This window comes from Stomoxys calcitrans, chromosome 3 (genome assembly GCF_963082655.1).
Source record: "Stomoxys calcitrans chromosome 3, idStoCalc2.1, whole genome shotgun sequence".
Taxonomy (NCBI): Eukaryota; Metazoa; Arthropoda; class Insecta; order Diptera; family Muscidae; genus Stomoxys; species Stomoxys calcitrans.
This window is the reverse complement of record NC_081554.1, coordinates 187,782,938-187,800,137: the sequence shown is the minus strand read 5'-3', so window position 1 is coordinate 187,800,137 and position 17,200 is coordinate 187,782,938. Positions and strand designations below refer to the sequence as shown.

General features: G+C 37.4%; 1 long non-coding RNA gene across 1 annotated transcript in view; it reads left to right on the top strand.

Annotated features, from left to right (window-relative positions):
* The first annotated feature begins 317 nt into the window (after window positions 1-317).
* Window positions 318-17,200, top strand: part of LOC106081377 (uncharacterized) — a 76,996-nt gene continuing 60,113 nt past the window's right edge. Inside the window, exon 1 of the long non-coding RNA XR_001220354.2 lies at window positions 318-772. This is a non-coding gene — a long non-coding RNA (uncharacterized LOC106081377). The remainder of the gene's footprint in view (window positions 773-17,200) is intronic.

Genomic DNA, 17,200 nt, shown 5'->3' with positions numbered 1-17,200 from the left:
AAAGAAAGGAAAACATTAACAACACCCCACACACATTTTTCTGCCAACCTCTAAACATAACATATTTGTTGTCATAAAAGTTTTCAAACCTTTAGCCAAGACCACAACCTTTTCAATAAGAAAGCTCCAATGTACCTTATGGTGTTTTAATCAATGAATCACAGATATATTCATACACACACACATACTACAGCACAGCACATTCCACCAGCAACAGGATGTTGTTACGATGGCCGAATGTTATGCCGAATCTGCCGAGTGGTCACGACGGTAACAAAACTAACTTCGTCATTGTCGTATATAAAAGTACAGCGATTCAATGGCCAGTTGAACATTCGTTGATAACGCGTTGCCGCTAACGTTTGTTTTTCGTCGCAAGAGAAAATTTTTTGGAATATCAAACACAACACACACAAACACACCCACACAAACAGAGCACTCAATTCCCTTATCTCTTTGGTGTAAAGTGAATTGGAGCTCTCTTCACTCTCTGTGTTGATTTGAAATTGGAAACTGTAACGTTTATTTGAAATATTAAAGAAAACATAAGAGAAATTGAATTAAAAAAGAAAAATAACAAAAAAAAAGAAATATTTGTGTTAAAGTGACAGAAAAATTGAAAAGCCATTTCTGTGAAAAATTGCATTAAAAATCTGTATGTTGTGCATTTGAAGAAAAATCTTACTTTGGTAACAATTGTAAAAGCAATAATCGAAAGTGTAACATTTATTTGGAATTTTTCTTCAACAAATTTCATTGTGCTGAACAAGAGGTAAGTTTAAGAAATAGTTGGAAGAGTTCTTAAAAAAGTATATACCAAAATCTAAAGTGTTAACAACTAACATGCACAAATGAACGAAAAATAATTTTTTCATGCAAATGGGATAACTTTAAACGATTATGTATAAAAAATCGAATAATTATTTTTTAATAAAAGTTAGGTAAAAAAGTACAAAAATTGTAGGAAAGTTGCATTTCTGGACAAAAAACTTAGAATTGTGTTCAAGCCCAATAACATTTTTTATACCCTACACCACTACTGTGGTACGGGGTATTATAACTTAGTGAATATGTTTGTAACAGCCAGAAGGAAGATAGATAGACTCATTAATAAGCATACCGATCGACTCAGAATCACTTTTTGATTCGATTTAGCTATGTCCGTGTGTCTTTCTGTTTTTCTGTCCATATTAATTTGTGTACAAACTACAGGTCGCAATTTTCATCCGATCGCCTTAAAATTTGGTACAGGTATATTTTTTGGCCTAGAGACGAAGCCAATTGAAATTGGAAAAAATCGGTTCATATTGGGATATAGCTCCCATATATATGTTCTTCCGATTTGCAGTAATAATGCAATAAAATTGTCATATGTTAACCGATTCTGACGAATTTTAGCAGAAAGGGTTTTCTTCTGACTCTCGACATTGCTGGTGAATTTCATTGAAATCGGTTTAGGTTTGGATATAGCTCCCATATATATGTTCGTCCGATTTTGAGAAATATTTCAATAAAGTGCTCATTTATTAACTGATTCTCTCGAAATTTGGCAGGAGGGTTATTCTTATGACTTATAATAGTACTGGTGAATTTCATAGAAATCGGTTCAGATTTAAATATAGCTGCTATTTATATATATCGCCTGATTTTTACTTCTAGAGCTACTGCAAGTGTATTTATTGATAAATCTTGCCAAAACTCTCACAACACTTTCCTCGGCGACTAACAGAATATCTGAGAAGTTTGTTTGAAATCGGTTCAGATTTAGATATAGCTTCTATATGTATGTTCATCCGATTTTGAGAAATATTGCAATAAAATGCTCATTTATTAACCGATTCTCTCGAAATTTGACAGAAGCGATTTTCTTATGACTCTGGACATTGCTGCGAATTTCATAGAAATCGGTTCAGATTTAGATATATGTGCCTTATATGTATATCGCCCGATTTTCGCCCCAAAAGCTACTGCAAGCTCTCTTATTGAGCAATATTGCCAAAATTTTGCACTACATTTTCTGCTACTACCACAATATCTGAGAAGTTTGCTCTGAATCGTTTTAGATTTAGATATAGCTCCATTTCTATATGTTAGTCAGATTTAAGGTAATTTGCAATAATGTTGTCATTTGTGAGCAGTAGTTATTACAGTTTGAACATATTTGCTTGAAATGTGATGCGGATTGTTTAATACCCATTTGAAACAACCGCCGAGGTCCATCAAAATAGGTTCAGAATGGGATATAGCTCCCACATTGTTCTGCTGTGGTAGCTGTAGGGTATTATACAGTCGGCCCGGCCCGACTTTTGCCCTTCCTTACTGGTTTAATCGCTTTTTTGAACACACACTTCAAAGGAATCACATTTTAGAAGTTTGAAAATATTTTATGTTTCCATGGGTCAATTTGTCCGTCTATTTTTATCGTGTTACAAACTCAAAGGAAACTCATATTGGACTACATACTTACATACTGCTGTAGATAACACAGCGGCGCATAATACAGGATAATTCTTCAACTCATACTCAGTTTTCCTAACACTGAGCTAAAACTTAATGTTATTGAAAAAATGTGCAATTTATGTTAAAATTCAAAGATATAGCGGCTAAACTGCCAGATTTTGCTAAAATGTATACTCGGCTACTCAAATCCAATTTGGAGAATATTTTAAAGTTATTTTTCCTTAGAGAAAATATTATTGAAATTGTTTCTTCGGGAAAAATTTCACAGATGTTTACACTTAAAGAAAAATTACATTAGAATGCTGCATTTAGAGAATTTTTCTGCAAAAATTTTTATTTTAAGAACATTTCATTGAAATTTTATTTGAAGAGATATCTGTATTGAAATTTTGTTTTCAAGGAAATTTTATCGGTATTTTATCTGGAAAATTTGTTTGAAAAGAAAATTTAAGGTGAATTTTGTTGTAAGCTTATTTTATTGAGAGAAAATTTTTTCTTTAGAGAAAATTTCATTGAAATTTTTTTCGTTTCTAGTTTTTCGTTTCTATCCCACTGTGCATCGGAACCATCCCGTTCCGTACACAAATCTCGGGAGACATCCCAGTGGTACGTTCTCAAGATCATCTAGATCGCAGTTGAACTGCCTAGAGCAAGTGCTTGATAATCTTCCTCTCTTGCTCATTATGACAACTCTTGCATATATCATTATGTGGTATTCCCAAGTGCGCCGCCATGCGGTCTATGGCACAGTGTGAGGTTTTGACTCCTGTCAATGTGCTCAGCGACCTCTTATCAAACGTCAGTAAATTCTTCGTGCGCCTTAGCGGCCCGGCAATCAGCCGTTGAGCCTCATATCGCCACCGACCCCGATTTGACCATCTCTTCTACTATTTTTAGTGGATGGTCAAATAGCACGTCCAGCAAGACCAGTGACTGATTCGCTCAATGCAGACGAACCCCTACTGGGGCATTCGTTCGAACCTTCATTTCTCGAAATCCCTTCATGTCCAGGAACACATATCAGATCCACATCGTTGACCTGGAGCCTATCTAGGGACTCCAAACAATCACACATCTTGACCTCACCGTGCGAGAACTCAAGGCTTTGAGCACCGAAATGCTGTCCACATAAATCCTGTTTTTTGAGGGCGGCAGATCCTTCACCAGAATTTCTCTTTTTTTTCTTCCAACCAATACGCAAGGATGTCCCCTATGAATGCAGTGCATTGCGTTGGCGAAAGGAAATTAGAAATTGGAGGGGCCAAAAGGATGTAGTGTTTATTGACATTTGTCTTAAATCTCTGGATGCCGGATAGCCGGAAATCGATTCCACATACGAACGGTTCGGGCGAAAAAAGAACTCTCTCTATAATGCTTTTTGCGGTCCGCTGGCCAATCAATTACAAATGGGTGTCTGAAATGTCTGGTATCCCTGAAAGAACATACTAACTTCAGGAATCAGAAGACGAATATCAGCCGAACACACGCCATGAAAATACAGATATAACAGCGCCAAATAACCCACATAGCGACGATATTTTAGGGGGGCAATATCAATCAACGCCATCGCTCTCCTCTGTACATGGTCTAGCAGCTCCAGCGATGATTTTGAAGCTCCAGTCCTCACATGTGAGTTGTACTTCATTTTCGGCCAAACCTCTACCTGAAAGGCACGTACACACGTTTGATAGTCTCAGAGAAATATCAAACCAATCCAACGCCTGACTCCAACGTTGTGCCATCAGTGAAGATGGTACAACCGATTTTTTAATTTTTTGCGCCCCCTCTCCTCTCAGCCTAGTTTTGACCTCAGGAACACGAATCTGAAGTCCGAAACCAAAAACCCCGCCCTTGGGGGGAAGTGGTCCAACCTAGGCATAATCAATTTATCGAGTAGATTACGAATATGCAAAAACATGAATATGTAAAAATTGGACCCGGAAAGGACGGGGGTCTTCCCCCTACAGGGTCTTGAGAACCTTGAAAAGCTGAATTTTTTTGAAAATTTTTTCTTTGTTTTCTGTGGAGATTTTTAAGAATTTAATCTATTAAACCCTCCACCATAGGATGGGGGGTATACTAATTTCGTCATTTCGTTTGTAACACCTCGAAATATGCTCTTAGACGCATATTTCGAGGATAAAGAATATATATTCTTGATCGTGATGACATTTTAAGTCGATCTAGCCAAGTCCGTCCGTCTGTCCGTCCGTCCGTCCGTCTGTATGTCTGTCCGTCCATCTGTCCGTCCGTCCGTCTGTTGCAAGTATTGTCTAAATAGGTATATAACCTGATGTAGATGCCATATGAACCGATCTCCCAGTTTGACTTTTTAAGCCTATGGAGGGCAATTATTACTCGATTTGCCTGAAATTTTGCAAATGCGATTTATGGTGGAGGGTATATAAGATTCGGCCCAGCCGAACTTAGCACGGTTTTACTTGTTTTTATCGTAATCTACTCCTTCGTACCTTTCATTTGATACCCATATTGCCTAAGTTAACAGGGTTAAAATTTCTCAAGACCCCCCTAGGTCCTTCCCGGGTCAAATTTTTAGACATGTTTTTGAATATCCGTAATATACTCGACAACGCCGTTCATTAGATATCCATATTGCTTAGGTTTGGACCACTTCCCCCCAAGGGGTGGAATTTAGGCCATAGGAGGTCGCAGGGGCCTTTGCCTAAAAACATATTCGTAATTTACTCGAAAATACCCTTCATTTTATTTCCATATTGCATAGGTTGGGCAACTTCCCCCCAAAGGGTTAAATTTGGCGCCAAGGGGGGCCCAGGGCTCTTTGCCCAAAAACGTACTTCTGACTCGTATTCCTGGGGTCAAGCCACATCTACATACTAAATTTCAGCGAAACTGGAGGTGCACCCCATAAAGTGCATATTATCATTTAAGTGCATATGGAAAACGAATTCAGAATGTTCTAATCCCAAACGGTACCGATATCAGATAGTCGGAGATTCTTCTCAGTCTACTTGTGCGCCAGTTAGGGGCTACCGCCAACTTCCTACCGAAGTTCCTCCTGCCAGAGTAAAAAGCGCACAGTGCTCTACGACCCCTTTGCTCCATATTCCTCTTCCAGGATATCTTCAAATTATACCCTACATCACTACATTACTACTGTGGTACAGTGAATTTGTTTGTAACACCAAGAAGAAAGAGAGCTTGACCCATTGAAAAGTATACCGATAGACTGATAATCAGTTTCTGAGTCGATTTAGCTATGTCCGTCTGTCTGTCGGTGTGCCTATGTTCATTTGTGAACAAATGTCGCAATTTTCATTCGACTGTTTTCAAATTTGGCACAGGCATCTTTTTTGGCCTAGATACGAAGCTCATTGAAATTGGAAGAAATCGGTTTAGATTTGGATATAACTCCCATATGTATGTTCGACCGATTTGTACCAATACTGCAATAGTATTGTCATTTATTAACCGATTCTCAAGAAATTTGGCACAAGGGAGTCTCTTATGGGTCTCGACATTACGGGTGAATTTGATTTAATTCATAATCATTTAGATGATGACTGTGTATATCGATTTTGGTTAAAATCTGTTAAAATAGTTCTCATATATATTTTCGTCCGATTTTGACTAATATTTCAATGGTTTGGTCATTTGTTTACCGAACCTCGCAAAGTTTGTCACTTAGGTTTCTTTTATGACTTTTCTTATTACTGGTAAATTTCATAGAAATCTTGTCCGATGTAGATATAGCTCCATATATACGTATTTCCTGATTTTTACTTTTAATGTCTTTGCTAACGCATTTATCAAACTATCTTCTCAATATTTTGTACAAGAATTTTTCTTATAATTCCCTTACAAGGTCTGCATTTTGGACGAAATTCTACATTTAAAATTTTGATGACTTAGTTTCGATGACATAACCTGCATAGCCAATGTGGTGTAGGGTATCAAAAGGACTCTAGGCCGTTCTGACTTATTTTTAGGTATGAATACAAATAAACCCAAGTATATAGTTTTTCGATTTTTTCAAATTTTTTTCGATTTTCACCAAATTTTTGAAAATGCCTATTTTTGAATAGTTTGCGAGACACGGTGTATTAAAAAGTTTGCTTGTTTGTTCTATTGATAGCAATATGCCTCCCAAAGCATATAAAATTCGTACTGGCCAAACTTTTGATACCCACCACCTTGGTTATGTACGAGGGCGGTCCTAAAGTTAAGGTTTAGAGATAAGGGAAAGTTCTCTTATTTGCTGAACATAGTCTCCTTTCAGCTCGATACCCTTTTTCCAGCGATTTTTAATAACTTCGACACACTTTTTGTAGTAAGAACTATCTAGCTCCTCAAAATAGCCTTCAACTGTAACTTTCCAGCTTCCATATCTGCATTACTGTCATTTTCTTAACTTTGGAAACAAACAATAGTCCGGTTGACCAAAATCTGGCAAATAAGGCGGTTGCTAAAGCAATTCGAACTTAACTTCGTGGATCTTTTATGTGATCTCCTTGGCCCTTTTTTACGTTTAATGAATTAGTTCTCTTTGCAATATTTTTAATATTTACCATTTTTTTCCATATTTAGAAACAAGGTGGCGTATGATGTATGGATCATTATCAAAAAGTAATCATACGCAGACTGGGCCAATAAATGTTGTAAAGAAATTATTTTAAAAGGTGAGGTAAATTATTTTAAAAGACAAAGGCTGCCGTAGCGCATAGTTTAGCATGTCTGCCAATGACACTGAGCGCCTGACTTCGAATCCTGGAGAGAACATCAGAAAAAATTGTCGCTGTAGTCATCCCCTCCTAATGCTGGCGACATTTGTGAGGTGCTATGCCATGTAGAAACTTCTTCCCAAAGAGGTGTAACACAGCGGCACACGGTTCGGACTCGACTACAAAAAGGCGACCCTTTATTATTTAACTTAAACTTGAATCGGTCAGCACTCGGCGATATATGAGAAGTTTGCCCCTGTTCTTTATTGGAATGTTCAGGGGCAAATTGTCATTTGTATTACCACCATTTTGCAGTGTTATGAGTGTTAAGAACTTTTTAAATAGTGAGTTGATTATTTTTCAATATCTAAGTAGTTTGAAGCAGAGGACTTTAGCCTTCAGAAAAATGACGCCTAAGGCATACTATTGGGTTGCCCAAAAAGTAATTGCGGATTTTTCGTATAGTCGGCGTTGACAAATTTTTTCAACGGCTTGTGACTCTGTAATTGCATTTTTTCTTCTGTCAGTTATCAGCTGTTACTTTTAGCTTGCTTTAGAAAAAAAGTGTAAAAAAAGTATATTTGATTAAAGTTTATTCTAAGTTTTATTAAAAATGCATTTACTTTCTTTTAAAAAATCCGCAATTAGTTTTTGGGCAACCCAATATTACTGCACACGGTATGATGTTACAAAGTATGAAATGATGAGTATACAAAACAAATGAAAAGGAGTTATGTTCGGCCCGTCCTAACTTTGGATATCCATCAACCCGGAGGTTTATATATAGATCACATATCGCCAAAATTTGGGAAAAAATTCACTATTTTGGGAAATCCATTGCAGTTTTATCAAAAAATTTTGCGATTTGGACAAAACTTTGCACATACATCAAGGGGTCTAACCCAACTCGACGTTCGAAATTTCAGGAAAAACGGAAAATAAATGGGCGATATTTTGGGAAACCTATGGCAGCTCTATTGAAATATGGTTCGATTTGTATAAAACTCTGCACGTATGTCAAGGGGTCTAACACAACTCGAAGTACGAAATTTCAGCAAAAACGGGAAATAAATGTACCTTTTATGCTGATTCAAGAACGTGTATTTGGAGAATGCTCTATATGGCAAATCGGGTAACTGATACACCATTTATGAATGAAAGACATTCAATCGCTAGATCCGTATTTATGGGTGCTTGGTATATAGGTCGCACAACAAGCCGATTAGCGGCTTCGGTGTTGGCCTTAGTGGAATGGGGGGGATTAAAGACCGCACTCTTTTTAACCTATCCCAACGATATATAATTTATTACAAGTAAAAAGGCATTGAGTTGGGCCGGGCTGAACTTTGGATACCCACCAACTCAGGTATATAAGTTAACCACCACTGCAATATCATTTGGTCTGCCCATGCTCTGCGTTTCAAAGTATGAGATCAGTGCAAATACCGAATGGTGAGTTTAAGTTTCACAATTCAAATTGCAAATGCAAATTTTGCCCATGAACATTCCACTTAGGAACAGGGGGAAAACTTCTCACATATCAATGAGTGCAGTCAGAATGAAGCTTAAGCTCAATGATAAGGGTCCTTTTTTTATAGCTGAGTCCGAAGGGCGTGCCGCAGTGCGACACCTCTTTGGAGAGAAGTTTTACAAGGCATAGTACCTCACAAATGTCGCCAGCATTAGGAGGGAAAAATCACCTATGAAAATTTTTTCTGATGGTCTCGTCAGGATTCGAACCCAGGCGTTCAGCGTCATAGGCGGACATGCTAACCTCTGCGCTACGATGGCCTCCAGTTTAACACTGGCTTATTAAAGGGTGATTTTTTTGAGGTTTGGATTTTCATGCATTAGTATTTGACAGATCACGTGGGATTTCAGACATGGTGTCAAAGAGAAAGATGCTCAGTATGCTTTGACATTTCATCATGAATAGACTTACTAACGAGCAACGCTTGCAAATCATTGAATTTTATTACCAAAATCAGTGTTCGGTTCGAAATGTGTTCAAATTTTGACAAATTTTGTTCAGCGATGAGGCTCATTTCTGGTTGAATGGCTACGTAAATAAGCAAAATTGCCGCATTTGGAGTGAAGAGCAACCAGAAGCCGTTCAAGAACTGCCCATGCATCCCGAAAAATGCACTGTTTGGTGTGGTTTGTACGCTGGTGGAATCATTGGACCGTATTTTTTCAAAGATGCTGTTGGACGCAACGTTACGGTGAATGAACACATTTCGAACCGAACATTGATTTTGGTAATAAAATTCAATGATTTGCAAGCGTTGCTCGTTAGTAAGTCTATTCATGATGAAATGTCAAAGCATACTGAGCATCTTTCTCTTTGACACCATGTCTGAAATCCTACGTGATCTGTCAAATACTAATGCATGAAAATCCTAACCTCAAAAAAATCACCCTTTACAATTGCAGAACGACTGCTGGCTGATGGTTGATCTGTTATAGCTTGATATAGCTTTTTTATAAACCGATTTCGAATCTTGACTTCTTGCGGCTCTAGAGGGCGCAATTATTATCCGTTTAGGCTGAACATTTGAACCAACAACAGCGTGAAGTATGGCTCAAATCGGTTCATAATCTGATATAGCTCCCATTTAAACGAATTTTTGATCTTAACTTCTTGAGCCTCTAGAGGGCGCAATTAATATTCGGATTTGCTGAAATTTTGCAAGAAGTGTTTTGGTTTGCCCTTAAAACAACTGTGCCTAGTTCGGTCCAAATCGGTTTATCAGCTGATTTGGCTCCCACATAAAACGATTTCGGATTTTTACCTCTTGACCCTCTAGAGGGCGCAATAGTTATCCGATTAGGCTGAAAATTTGCATCAGGTGTTTTATTTTGACTTATGTAAACCGATCTCGGATCTTCATTCTTTAGCCGCTAGAGGGCGCAATTATTAACTGATTTGGCTGAAATTTCGCATGAAGGGTTTTTTTGGTTTGATCATCAACAACTGTGCCAAGTATAGTCTAAATCGGTTCATTACCTGATTTAGCTCCCATGTAAAACGATTTCGGATTTTAACCTCTTGAACCTCTAGAGGGCGCAATAGTTATCCGATTAGGCTGAAATTTTGCATGAAGTGTTTTGTTTTAACTTCTAAGGTCTGTGTTAAGTATGGTCCAAATCGGTTCATAACCTGATATAACTTCAATGTAAACCGATTAAGGATCTTGACTTCTGGAGCCGCTAGATGGTGCAATTATTACCCTATTTGGCTGAAATTTCGCATAAAGTTTTTTGGTTTGGTCACCAAGTATTGTTCAAATCGGTTCATAACCTGATGTAGCTCCCATATAAACCGACTTCGGATCTTGACTTCTTGAGCCTCTAGAGGACGCAATTGTTTATGGTTTGGCTGAAGTTTTGCACAATTACTTCGACTATGAATTTTTACAGGCTCGGCTGAACTTAGCAAGGTTTTTACTTGTTTCAAATTTTTCGGGTAATGGGCTACTAATCCGATGCCCCAAACTATCTTTTTATCGTTCTACAGATGAACTCGTGACACATTTTAGCTCACTACCTTTAACGAAAGTTTAAGGTAGCTACCCAGGTGACACAGCGAGATGAAGTAAGACCAAGATAAGCATGGATTTTCCCAATTACGTTGCTCCAATCAGTACTGTTGCTTGGTTTCCAATATCCCCAAATCACCATCTATCTCTCCCTCAATTTCACTCCCAAAATAATAAAAAACACTCCAAAAAATACTTAAAAATAGTTTGTGGACAAAATAAACAAAAATAGTTTGAAGAGAAAAAAATTAGCTAGGAAAATAATTTGTGTTATGGGTGTTTAACCACATTTAATTGGTGTTTACAGAAAATTGTTCTGTTATGGTGACAACAAGACCGAAACTTTCCCTTTTTAAATACCCCAATAACACCAAAATTGACCCTTGAGTGCCATTTTTACAGAACCTTCGCCCAGCGAATCCTTTTTTTCTGTGGGCAGTTAATGAAGTGTTTGCCATTTTTTGACATTCACAATCTCTCTCCATCTATCTCTCTCTCCCTACGTTACTTAGATTTAATTGGCATTTTGTGTGCAATACACGTTGGCAAAATAAAATCCTTAAAACGGGAAAATAAATCCCCTTCTGCTGCTGCTTCTGCTGGTGCTGCCAGCCAAAACAAAAACATAGTCTATGTTAAAAGTTTTGGGACATGGGATTCAACAAATCGTTAGGCCGGGATAAACGCTATTGTGCAGATGGAGAACTAAGCCAATTTAATAAAGGATGGCCCAAAAAAAGCACCTTTAAAAAACAAGAAAAACTCCTTGTTTATTTTGCAAGGAACAACAAATAAAATAACAAAAACTGTTTTGTAAATACCAAGGGAAAAGTTTAGAAAAAAAAAATCGTCAACTACCAAAATTAACCCAAAAAACAAAAAAAAAAAATGCAAAAAGTTAAAAAAGGACTTTTTGTGTTGGTGTAAGCAATTGCTTGCAATTAAACTTTTTATGACAAAAAATTAAATCAAATAAATGTAACTATGTGATGTAAATGTCAATGTCAATTTAAATGTTTGTTACTTTTTTTAGTTTTTTATCCAACATGTAACAATATTTTCCTTGCTCTCTATCTCTCTAACACATACACACTTTTGTTCTTAACTTAATTTACATCTTAGATAAGAATTTGTTTGAAATCCTTTCAATTTCCTTGACAATTTTAATATCCTGTTTTAATTGCCCACAATTTGATGTCTTATGATGTGATTACCATGGGACCATAGTTTTTATTGCTGCCACTGCCGACATATTCTTCTTCTTCTTCCCCATTTGGAGATGATTCTGGGCATTTTGAGCAATTTGAAATGGTTTCATGCCTTTACCTACCTGAAATGAGGTGGCAGTGCCTTAGGATAACATCAAGAATGACAATCAATCCTCCTGTGAGATTTATTTTCTTTAATTGATGTTATTTCGTAATTTAGTCAAATGGCAGGATGTGCTCAAGAATATTTCGTTGCCTTTCTAGTTGGTTTAAAATTGTTTTATTAGCCTTGTAAGATTTATGTAAAACAAGCAAAATCGCTTTAAGTTCGGCCAGGCCGAATCTTATATACTCTTCACCGTGGATCAAATATGCAGGAGGTAGACCTACACCGGACCGGCACCACTGGACCGTGCTTGTTAGATGTCATAAAAAATACATTTAAAATTTCAGCCAAATGATTGCACCCCCTAGAGGCTGTACAAGTCAAATCTGGCGATCGGTGTATATGGCAGCTATATCAGGTAATACCACACACAAAATTTCAGATAAATGGGATAAGAATTGCGCCCTCTAGAGGCTCAAAAAGGCATGATCCGAGATGTGTTCATATGGCAGCTATATCCGATTATGAGCCGTTTTGAATCATTCTAAGTACAGTTATTGAAAGCCAGAACAGGATACCTCAGACGAATCGGATAAGAATTGCGCCCTCTAGAGGCTCAAGACATCATAATCCGAGATCTGTTTATATGGCAGCTATGACAGGCTATGAACCGATTTGAACCATTCTTAATCCAGTTATTGGAAGTCTGAACGAAACACCTCAAGCGAAATTTCAGCATAGTCGGATAAGAATTACGCCCTCTAGAGGCTCAAAAAGTCAAGATCCGAGATCGGTATATATGGCAGCAATATCCGATTATGAGCCGATTTGGACCATTTTAAGTACAGTTATTGAAAGTCAGAACAGAACAGAACAGAAATCACACGAAATTTCAGACGAGTCGGATAAGAATTGGGCCCTCTAGGGGCCCAAGAAGTCATGATCCGAGAACGGTTTATATGGCAACTTCGACAGGCTGTGAACCTATTTGAACCATTCTTAATTCAGTTATTGGAAGTCTGAACGAAACACTTCATGCCAAATTTCGGCATAGTTGGATAAGAATTACGCCCTCTAGAGGCTCAAAAAGTCAAGATCCGAGATCGGTTTATATGGCAGCAATATCCGATTATGAGCCGATTTGGACCATCCTCAGTAAAGTTATTAAAAGCTAAAACAGAATACCTCACACTAAATTTCACACAAATCAAATAAGAATTGCGCCCTCTAGAGGCTCAAGAAATCAAGATCTGAGATCGGTTTATACGGCAGCTATATAAGGTTATGAACCGATTTGAACAATTTTTGGTATAGTTATTGCAGGTCAGAACAGAATACTTTATGCGAAATTTCAGCCAAATCGGATAAGAATTGGGCCCTCTAGGGGCTCAAGAAGTCAAAATCCGAGATCCGGTTTATATGGCAGCTCTGTCATAATATGGACTGATATGGCCCATTTACAATCCCAACGAAGCTAAACTAATAAGAAGCATTTGTGCAAAATTTCAAGCGCCTAGCTTTATTTCTTTGAAAGTTAGGACAGACAGACAGATAGACAGACCGATAAGCATACCGACAGACAGAAAGGCGGACAGGCAGACCGACAAACAGAAAGACAGACGGACAGACAGATGGACGGACAGACAGACGGATTGACAGACGGACAGACAGACAGATAGACAGACGGACAGACAGACAGACAGGTAGACAGATAGACAGAGAGGTAGACAGACAGGCATACAGATAGACAGACGGAGAAACAGACAGACAGACGGACAAACCGACAGACAGACAGACGGACAGACAGGTGGACAGACAGACGGACAGACAGACGGACAGATGGACAGATAGACAGACAGACAGACAGACAGACAGACAGACAGACAGACATACGGACAGACAGACGGACAGACATACGGACAGATAGACGGACAGACAGATGGACAGACAGATGGACAGAAAGACGGACAGACAGACGGACAGACCGATGGACAGATAGACAAAATGACTCAGCACAAGTCTGAGCTAAAACAGCAGTACACCGAACTTTCAAAACATCAGAATTCCACACACATCCACCCGACCAGCTCCAAGACTACATGGTCCAGCCATATTCAGCTCACCGAACTTTTCGATGCAGCCCACTAATTGCTCATCCATATATCGTCATATCGCTTCATCCGTCCATCACCACATCTATCTCCTCACAACCTGCTCCGAAACTTCATGGTCCAGCCGACCTCAGCTCACCGACCTTTTCGATGCAACCTACTAACTGCTCACCCATCCGTCGTCCCATCGCTTCATCCATCCTTCTTGCCTTCCTTCCTACCAACCCCATCATACTCCACATAAACATACGTTTATCAGCTTTTGTACCACGTTGTGTCGTACCCAGGAAGTCAATTGCTAAGGAAATCTCAAAACAACACGATACCTGGGTAACTTTAATATTCCACTTCAGACCGTGGTGAAGAGCTATTTTATACTTTTTACCTAAATGGTCCCCTGCGGGGGGACAGACGTACGGATGGAGGATCAAGAATATATATTAACGGTGATTTTTTAGCTATTATCTTTTTGTCAACACTTAGTTTAAAAAGCGCACACACGTTTCGTGTTTTCTTTCACCGTCAAACATCTTCAGTTTCGTCTATAATTTAACCATGAATTCTAAAACCTAAAATCTATCAACATCGTGCTCTACTCTCTTTGAGCCCTAAATTGTCATAGTGAGCAAATACGTCCTATTTGGGGGTTGTTATGGGGGTGGGGCGTCCGCTAGACAGTAAGTCCGAATGTTGATATCAGATTCGTGCTCTACTCCCAAATATCTTTCATTTAAGCCCCATTTTTCTATAGTCCGGTTTGGGGGTTGTTTTGGAAGATGGAGGGGCCACTGAGTGACTTGGCCCTGAAAATATTTATATATATCAGATTCGTGTTCTACTCAAAAATACCTCTAATTTTAGCCCCATGTTGGTCAGAAAATACGTTTTGTTAGAAAATAAAACAACAAAAACCCTTTAACGAGTCTCGTCATATATAATTAATTTTATTTTAATTCTATTTTTTTTTCTCAATTTTTTTTTATTTTAATAGTTTTTATTAATTTTAGTTTTATAAATAGCTTTCTTATTCAGGAAAATACAAATTTTCACTTCGTAGAAATTAGAAATCTATAAAAACTCAATTTCAAAACTTTATTTTAAAAAAAATCTAACTCTATGCCCACATGAGAGCGAACCTTTGGTATTTTGTTCATGACAAAACGAACGTACTGACTTTTTCCTAATCCCTGGCCTTTTCAAAGCGGAAGGTGTGAAAGTAAAAGGGGATAGCAATTGCAAGAAAAAAAAACTTGTTTTTCATTTCTTGGCAAGAAAAGGTTATGACAACAAGTGACCAAAGGAAATATCCTTTCAGAACTGCTGCTGCTGCCACTGCTACTTTTGCTTCTCTTCTGGCCACGACCATTTTAACAATATACAGTAAATTGGCTTATTATGTGGTTGTTTATTAGCAATTGTGTGACAAAATTAACCACTTTGTTTGTTCGTTCGTTTGTGTCGGTTGGTGGTCGTAGACTAAAGTCCCTTAAGGAAGCTGTTAAGCAAACAAATTGCCATACTAACATACACACATAGCTACTAAATAGAAAATAGGCCCATCATCAGCCCCATGTAATGGTTGTTACGGAAAAAGTGAAAGAAAGGATGTTGTTGGCAAAGTAGTTAAGTGCCTCAGTGTTTCATATTTTTTTATATTTTGCTTTTTTCTCTTTAGTTTTTAAAGTTTTGAGATTTTTTTACGTTGTGCCTTTTTGCGTTATTTAATCATGGTAGCAAAAAAAATGGCTTTTATATCTTAATATAGCACCTTGGTATGCATGTCTTTCCTGTATAACGAATCAAATTGTTTCATCCTGAAAGTATGCTACACAATTTAAGCTTTAGTTGCTAAATATATGGTGGAAACGGAAAGACCTTATTGTAATTTTATATTTAAATTGAATTTATTGCATTATCAGAATTTGTATGTTAAACAATAGTCACAAAAGCAAATGCTCACCACGTGTTAGATGTAAACGGAAAGATTTCTTGCCTTACAAAAACAAAATATATATCGTTTGCATTAACATTTGGTAATTTAATATAATAAATATCACTTTGTGTGTGTGTGTGCGGTATTAAATAAAAATAAAATATAATGGTTTGTATTTTTTGTTTTCCATTCATCCATTGGAATTTCATCCCAAGAAAATGACAAAAAACCAGAAAGGGACTTATGGCGGGCCTAATTTGTGGAAATTTTTATTATGAGTCCTTTGTCTGTTTTTCCCGGCAAATGTGAAAATAAATGAATTAATGGTGTTATGATGATTAAAGACAATCCATAGGGATCGATATGACAGCCGCTAGTCATTAATGGCTTAGGAAGGCAAAGAGAAATTTGAAAATGTATTCTTTAATATGATGACTTTCAACAAGTAGGTAAGGGGCATGTAGTTCGATCAAGACGAATGTTTCCGCCATGTCTTGCTTTACCATGTCAGATCAACCAACAGAGTAGGGCGATATATTCATGTTGTCATTCCATTTGCCACATACGAGTTAGTAGAAGGTGAGACGGTTAGTATGAAACGATGGCCCATAATGTCTAATCTGATTGGTGTAAGTTAAACTATTTTAGGCGCCATGCAAATTTTTTTCATTTTTCACATTCTTCATGAAATACTATGCCTTTTTGTAGCTCCATGGTATGCGCCTATTGTTTTTTTTTGTAAGAAACTATTTTAAGTAAAAAAAGTATGCTCATATCTTTCTAGGGCTTCCATTTTGCATTATACCTGGAAGAGCTTACATTTTTCTATTTCTAAAACATACTCTGTAATTCTTCTAAATACATAATAAGATTTTATTTAAGTCTTTAACCTTTAAACAGTTGTTGAGTCTTTCTTTAGAAAAAAATATATATCAATATGTTGCCCATGTTTACAAAATTGGCTGTAATATGTAAGTACTTATTACAATATCTAAACGTAGGCAAAATACGTGTGAGTATTCCCCTCGACATAAAGAAAAAAGAGAAAAAGAATCACAACATGACTTTGCTTTTCATGTTCATATGTTTTCATAAACATGTAAATATCATAAGCGATAAAAATACAATGCCTTTCAAGCGTGT